Genomic DNA, 8,047 nt, shown 5'->3' with positions numbered 1-8,047 from the left:
CTTAGTACAAGGAATTGAACTCAGGGTGCTTAACCACTGGGCAACATCCCCAGCCAGCCCTTTCTATGTTTTGAGACAGGGTCTCACAAAGTTGTTCAGGGACTTGCTAAATTGCTGAAGCTGGCTTTGAACTTGGAATCCTCCTGCTTTAGCCCCCCAAGTCGCTGGGATTATAGGCCTGCATTACCGTAACCAGCTTCAAGTTATAAATTTTATGACAAAACTGTCTAGAACTCATGGAAGTTAGTATAACCATCATACATCATTCCAAATCACAAAGCAGTTGGGCAAGGTGACACATGCCTGAAATACCAGCGGCTTGGGAGGCTGAAGCAGGAGGAGTGTAAGTCAGCGGCCAGCCTGGGCAACTTGATGAGACCCTGTCTCAAAATAAAAAATAAAAAAGGGTTGAAGATGTAGCTCAGGGGTAGAGCATCCCTGGGTTCAATCCACAGTACCAAAAAAAAAACCTCTCAAGGCATCACACACTTCCCGTGAGCTTTGTTCTGCCTGCTCTGCTTGGCCTTTGGGTATGAGTCTAGCCCACCAGGCTTGGCCCGACCCACGATGTTCTCTGTCTGTACTTGCCCTTGGGCTGTCAAAGCTGCATCCTCTAGGTTTGGTTCAGGTGTGCTAGCATCTACCACTTGCTACTCAGCTCTGGGTTTTTACACAGTGCACGCTATTGTAGAGCAGGTGCCATAATCAGGTTGAAGGGGCCCCAAACCCAGTGAGGTGCCAGGCACCCAGCAGGTAATTCTTTTTGGAATTAATCTTTTTTTCTTAGTACAAGGAATTGAACCCTGAAGTGATTTACCATTGAGCCACATCCCCAAAACTTTTTATTTTGAGACAAGGTCTCCCTAAATTGCCCAGGTTAGCTATAACCTTGCAATCCTCTTGCCTCAACCTCCTGAGGAGCTGAGATTACAGGTGTGTGTTATGGTGTCCAGTTGGAATCAAACTTTTGTAAGAATCTTTATAAAACCCTCCCTCCCCAGTGAAACTCACCTCCTCAAACCTGTGAGGACCCCATCAGTATACTGCCAAACAGCCCCTGCTCACTCTGCTGCCTCCTCACTCCACCTGACTGACTGAGCTTTCGGAGGTCAGAAATGCATTTTATTCAGCTGCTTCCTTAGCACTTACCATAGAAACCAACACTCAGCAAGCATTCGGCACCACATATTAACTGCAGTTATTAAACTATCCCTCACAACCATAACTACCATAACATAAAACCATAACATTTTCTCCTTTTTTTTGCCCCATTCTAGAGAGGAGAAAAATGGAGCCCAGAGTTGCTGCACTTCTCAACTTTATACACCAGTAAGTGGCAGAGTGGTCAGCATCTAGATACGCCCGTTATCAGAAACTGACTGCAGCACCACAGGCATGTTCAACGACCTGTGCTCTAAGAATCAAAAAAGATTTATGCTGTAAAATCAACTTTCCTGTGTGGACTAAGTTACCTTAAAAAGATTCTTCAATGGCCCTTGATGCTGCGTAACTAGAATAACACATTTAGCAATTTGCTCAAAGCAAAAGTCACCATGACTAAAACCTGGTCTCATTGGGCCCTCCTTGACCACAGTTTCTCAATGGCTCTGCAACCTGTACATTCAAACCCTTCACAACAGACTAATTCCACAGCAAGAAACAAAATAACATCTCAAAGTCCCCAAATATCAATAGTGCATGATGGATGAGTTTGCCCCTTTTAAAAACCTTTTCTCATTGTTTTGAACTTCAGCACATTTTTTAGGACCAGCATGTGACATTCTCAACCAGATGCACCAGACACAGCATACCATTAGCAGAACCCAGGCCATTCTGACTTCAAGGAAGACGCTACAATTGTAGTTGGACGAAAACAAATTTTCCCACAATGTGTAAATAACTATTTGCTTAATTTCTACTACTTAGATATAAAAATTGAGGAGATTAACTTAGCTTATTTTGGGAAAGCATTATCCAAGTAGACTTGAATAAGGCAGAGAGAAAGAACCAAGTCAGAGGGGTTGGCTACCCTGTGCTGCCCAGTAACGTTTAAAACTGTTCTTGGGCAGTGGTGCGTGCATGCCTGTAATCTTACCAGCTCGGGAGGCTGAGACAGGAGGATCCTGAGTTCAAAGCCAGTCTCAGCAATGGCAAGGCACTAAGCAACTCAATGAGACCCCTGTCTCTAAATAAAATACGAAATAGGGCTGGGGATATGGCTCAGTGCTTGAGTACCCTTGAGTTGGCTCAGTGCTCAGAGTACCCCAAGTTCAATCCCTGGTATTCCCCACCCCCACCAAAAAAAAGAAAAGAAAAAACTGTCTTGGGGGGACAGATATTTTTTAGTTAAAAAGGAGTCACACTAGATATTTTTAGTTAAAAAGGAGTAACGCTGAAAATTTAAGGTATTACTGTAGCACTTCTCTGAATTTAATATTCTTCACACTTTATAAACCCTCTGGAGTAAGTCTACTTCATACCCAAATAAGATACCCCCACTAGTACATGTTTCTCTACATGGAACCCATCTGATCAGTTACTGCAACTTAGAGATGTACCAAAGAGTGAAAATTTCCCAAGCCATTCTGAAATTTTCATCTAATTGGTCTTTCTAATAAATTATTCTGCACTGTTGGCTTTTGTTTGGTATAATTAAGATTCCCTGCAGTTTCCTAAGTAAATAGATTTGTTACACAGCATTAAATCTCTTAAGGTACCCCCAAATTGATCAATATTTTGAATAGAAAACATTTTGCCAATATTCTATACAAATAAAATGGCTAAATTGACAAATTTTGTTAGAAAAGCATGAAAATTAAATCCTTGAACACAGATTAGACAGTGCTGTTGAGCACTCCAGTACTCAGGGAACCAGGCATATGGAGGGGCCAGGCGCAAAGAGGCCTAGTTCCGAGCGCGCGCAGCATGACCAGCTCCTCCTTCCTATGCATGGCCAGCAGCAAGCCCTGCTCAAGGCACCTGGCTCTGTCCCAGGCATCAATCAGAACTAAAGCACCCACCAAATGTTATCGAATGGTGCTGTCCTGTCCTCAGTCTGGCACTTGTGCAGAATAAACTAAAACTTAAAAGAGACCTGCTAAAAATTAAAACAGTGACAGCTCAGGATGGGTTGACTATAGTTTTTTTAAACTACCTCATTCTCCTCAATCTCTATACTTGAATGTGAAAAAATCCCCTTAAGTTTGCTATCCTTCAAAATACATTTGTTTCTTTGCATAAAAAAAAAAAAAAAAAGGTTGAAAGAAGAGACAAGCAAGGAATTAACCACTGGAGGACACAAAAAGTCACGCACTTGCCTGTGTGAGGCACTGGGTTCAATTCTCAGAACCGCATATAAATAAATAAAATAAAGGTCTATCAACAACAACAACAACGGAAAAAATATATTTATATATGTTATAATTTTTTTAAGTCATCTGTAAGTAGCTGTCACCTCCCAGGAGGATGCAGGGAGTAGAAGCAGTGGAGGAAGAATGCAGTCGGTCCTGGAGCAAGACTGCTTGGTAGATGCTGAAAACCCTGACGAGGCCTGCAGGCTTGACACAGACCACCTGCCCACACTGCAGGGAAGCTGCGTAACGGCACCCATTCATCCAGCAGCAAGCCCTCAAGTGTCCTAGTGGGTGGCACTGAGAAGGAGCGGCCAAGATCACCATCCAGGACTAAGGACACCTGTGCTGTGTCTGGGATGAAGACCACCACGAGAGGCATGCAGTGCACACAGCAGCAACGCCATGTCCCTGGGCACAGGAAAGACCTCTCAAGGAAGGGCACTTCACTACGAGCCAAAGGACAGGTGGACATCAACACAGATAAACACAATAAGGAAAATCAAATGTTTAAAAAGCAGCTCAGTATGAGACATCAGTTCAGCATCTGAGTTTATAGATTATGCAGGAAAAAATCCTGATATAATCCTAGGGCACAAAACTTTTGCACTTCTGAGTGATCTATACAGGTGTGTGTGTGTGTGTGTGTGTGTGTGTGTGTGTGTGTACAGGCATGATGAGCATTAAATGGACTGGCGGGTTTGCTACAAAATGTGTCTGTTTAAAAAATCTTTCTCAGGCTGGGGATGTGGCACCCAGAGTGCATGCCTAGCATGCATGAGGCACTGGGGATCCTCAGCACCACATAAAAAATAAAGATACTGTATCCACCTAAAACTAAATAAATATTTTTAAAAAAATCTTTCTTCTCATGCTTCCTTTTGTGTGTGTGTGTGTGTGTGTGTGTGTTGCTGGGGATTGAACCCAGGGCCTTGTGCACTCTACCAGCTGAGCTATATCCCTAGTCCTCATGCTTCCTTTCCAAGCACAAAATTAATCTTCCAAACAAATAACTACCAGGCTTTAAATGACATTTCAAAATTATTTTATTAAAGGTGATACAAAAACTGTTTTAAACAACTCATGTGTTAGAAACCTTGTTCTATTAATATGATAAACAGAATTTTTAGATGACCAAATCTGAAAGCAGGAAATCACTTGTTTGACAATATTTGAAGCTGCAAGCCATGAGTCGTACCAGCCATGAAGGATCATAATGCCACTATCAGACCCTTTTGAAACCTAGGCAGAAGGAAAAGGGAGCAAGAACTGTGGGCTCTCCTACGCAGCCCCAGCAGAGCAGTCAGCAGCTCCTGTGCCCCCCTGGGTAGCTGCCGCACCTGCCTTCCAGAGAGAAGGAGACCACCAAGGTGTGCAGCTTAGTCCACCTCTGAAAGAGGAAGTGGGTGAAACACTTGCCCTCTTTGGTTTCTTGTATTTCACAAACTGCCTACAGTGGACATGTAGTAGATATAGAAAAAGTAGAAAAAAATGAAACATTATTGACTAACATTAAAAATTGTTGGGCTGGGGACATAGCTCAGGAGCAACTGGTACAAGAGTCCCTGGGCTCCAGCAAAAAAAAAAAAAAAAGAACTGTGGGCTCTGAGACAGGCGAGATGCCTGCATCCTGGGCAGGTGGAACCACCACTGGGATGGAAGGAAGCAGCCCACCAAAGTGCAGAAGGCAGCTGGGGCCAGGGTGAGGCTGGAGAGGAACACCACAAGGGCCTGGGCTCCAAGTGAGGTTGGAAGGTTGCTTAGCAGTCGAGAACATCAAAGAGACGTTTTTCACAGCATGGCAAGCTTGAGCCCTGTTCTAACACCGTCTCTGAAAATGTTTCAACTCAATTCACAGACCCTGTTTCAAAACTACAGCTGAAGTTACTCAGAAGTGTTGGAGCCTGCAGCTGGGCGCAGTTGTGAGGACAGCCTAGGCAACTTAGCAAAACCCCTGTCTCAAAAGAATAGAAGAAATGGAGTTCAGAAAACAATATTCCAAAATCTGGAACCCTGGCATGCTGAGTACTTTGAACTGAAGGTCATCAGAGGGATCACAGAAGCAGCCCTAAGGTCTCACCACCTCCTGTCCTCCTGACTCTCCACTTCTTTCTCCCCCTGAAATGATTAATTGAAACCAGAATTCCTTTTCCCCAAAGCAGGTCACAGGAACTAGCAATATTCCTTCTCTGACTCTGACCATAAAAACCTCATTCTGGGGGGAGTCCTGCCATGTGCTCTAGAGGCAGGAATGATGCACAGAGGCCAAGAAGCCATCTGGGCAGACAGGCTCACTTGGGCTGTTAGGTCAGATCGCAGCCTTGTGTCCAAACTCATGTCTACACAGCTGTCCATGTGCATTAAACCCAAGGGCTAATCAGTTCCACACCTTTCCACACTAAAGAAACACTGTCCCACAGGTGAACAAAAGCTGCCAGGAAGATGCTAAAAGGATGCTTACCCCAATGGTGGGTGTGAGAACCTTTACAAAGATCTCTAATTGATGAATTTGCCTGTTAAATGCCATTGTGTAACACACACAGGGCTTATCTAAATGGAAAATGCTATTTTTAATTGAATATCATCTCTTTGTTTAACAAGTCAAGATTCTGTGCTCCTTCGACTAATGTAATTTTTCTTCCTCTAAACCAAGAACAATTTTAATGAGATTATGCTACTGAATTCATTTTCAGTATATCACAGGCTTCTAATACCAGAACCTGTTTTACAATGGCAGAGACACAGAACTGGCCCCCAAATATTTACTCTACGGCCCTCTGCAGAAAGAGTGTGACAACTGGACTAGGCCAGCAGCAGCCCCTTCCTCTTTGGGCCATGCCTTGCTTCTGCCTGTGACGTCACCTTCACACGCGCATGTGTGAGGGGGCAGGCAGGAGTGCAAGCACATGTGATGCCCAGGGTAGCGAGTGTGGATGCCTCAAGCACCCAATTGGGCCAATGCTCACCTACAACCCTGCAATCCACCCCCATCCAAAAGGGAGGCCTGCCAGAGATGGACTTCCTGTCCACTGTGTAGCCTCTGTCCCACCACACTCACGACCTGCCCCTCCATGAGAGCCCCGCTGGAGCTCACCTCTCCCTAGAGCCTCAACGTGAACTCCAACTCAGAGCAGAGGTTTCAGAAGGCCGCGGCTAACACCAGCTCCAACCTTCAGGCTGTCAACCTCACTCTTCCCTTCAAACACTCACCTGCTGGGCCTCACACACTGCACCACAGCTGCACCTGCTGCACAGAAATCTCATTTTTATCCATTTGTCAGCTGAGTAAATTAAGAGCCTATTATTTCAGGGTGATGAAAGGGCTCTATACTTAAATAGTAGTGATGTTGCACAACTGTGAATATGCTAAGGTCCACTATAATAGGGTAGAGTTTATGGCATGCAAATTATCTCAAAGAAATTAAAACAAACTTTTAAAATATATGATTATCAAAAAGTACTAACTTCTTATACTTTCTTTATTAAAAAAAAAAAAACAATCAAATACTGATGAATGAAAACACTAAGGACTGGGGCTGGGGTTGTAACTCAGCGGTACAGCACTCGCTTAGCACGTGCGAGGCCCTGGGTTTGATCCTCAGCACCACATAAAAACAAACAAATAAAATAAAGGTATTGTGTCCAACTAAAAAATAAATATTTTCAAAAACAAAAGAGGCTGGGGTTATGGCTCAGTGGTACAGTGCTCACCTACCAAGCACTGGGTTCGATCCTCAGCACCACATAAAAATATTGTGTCCACCTATAACTAAAAAATAAATATAAAAAAAGAAAACACTAAGGAGTTTAATAATGAGGCTACATAATAAATTTCCCAAAAACTTAAGCATGAATCACCATGTGTTGGGCACCCTGGTTTTGTGAGTCGGGGATCTGGACAGGGCACAGAGGGTGATGAGTCTCTGCTCCTCAGCATCCAAGGCCTTAGCTAAAGGAGAGAAAGCTAGACTCACTCACATGCCGAGTAGCTGCTGACTATGGGTCTCACTGAGCAGTCTTCCTGCATGGGCCAGATGGGCTTCCTCCAGCTTGGCACATGGCTTTCCCCAGAGCAAGTAACCCAAATAGAGAAGCCAGGCAAAAACTGTACCCTGTTTAAGACCTGGCTCAGAAGTCACACAGAGTCACTCTGCCAGGTTGTAAGGTGAGGCAGGTCACAAGCCCAGCCCAGGTTCACAGTAAAGGAACTGAGACTCCACCTCTTCATAAAAATACCACATAAGAAGGGAATGTCAGTGAAGCCATTTAAGAAAATGCAGCCTGCCACCCTGAGTTCTAGGTTAAATCTCAACCTGGTTCAAAAGCTGAAGGGTTACTCAGAATCTGGCTAGAAAATCAATGTGCATCTCACCCTTGTAAGCTAACCTCTTCTTCCTTATAGTAAGTATGTGTAAGGTGAACCTCCTGTCTCCATGTCACCCTTCCTGAGGAAGTCCAGCATCATGGTCTTAACTCAGCAGGTGATGCTTCTGGTGCTCCAGGTGACTTCTGGGTCCTGTAGCCCTTGTTTAGAAAGCAGAAATGCCAGAGGCAGAAGGTGGCAGTCGAGCTAGAGCTTGCCTGGACAATCCAGTGTGCACAGTTCTCACCAGCATATGGCTCAAGGGGCAGAGGTCACGCCCTCCATCCCCTCCTGTGGGTATCTCCAGCATCCTCAGCAGACGTTCAATAAGTGA

Source organism: Marmota marmota, unplaced genomic scaffold (genome assembly GCF_001458135.2).
Source record: "Marmota marmota marmota unplaced genomic scaffold, marMar, whole genome shotgun sequence".
NCBI classification, from domain to species: domain Eukaryota; kingdom Metazoa; phylum Chordata; class Mammalia; order Rodentia; family Sciuridae; genus Marmota; species Marmota marmota.
The sequence above is the reverse complement of the archived record's forward strand: the minus strand, read 5'-3'. Positions refer to the sequence as shown.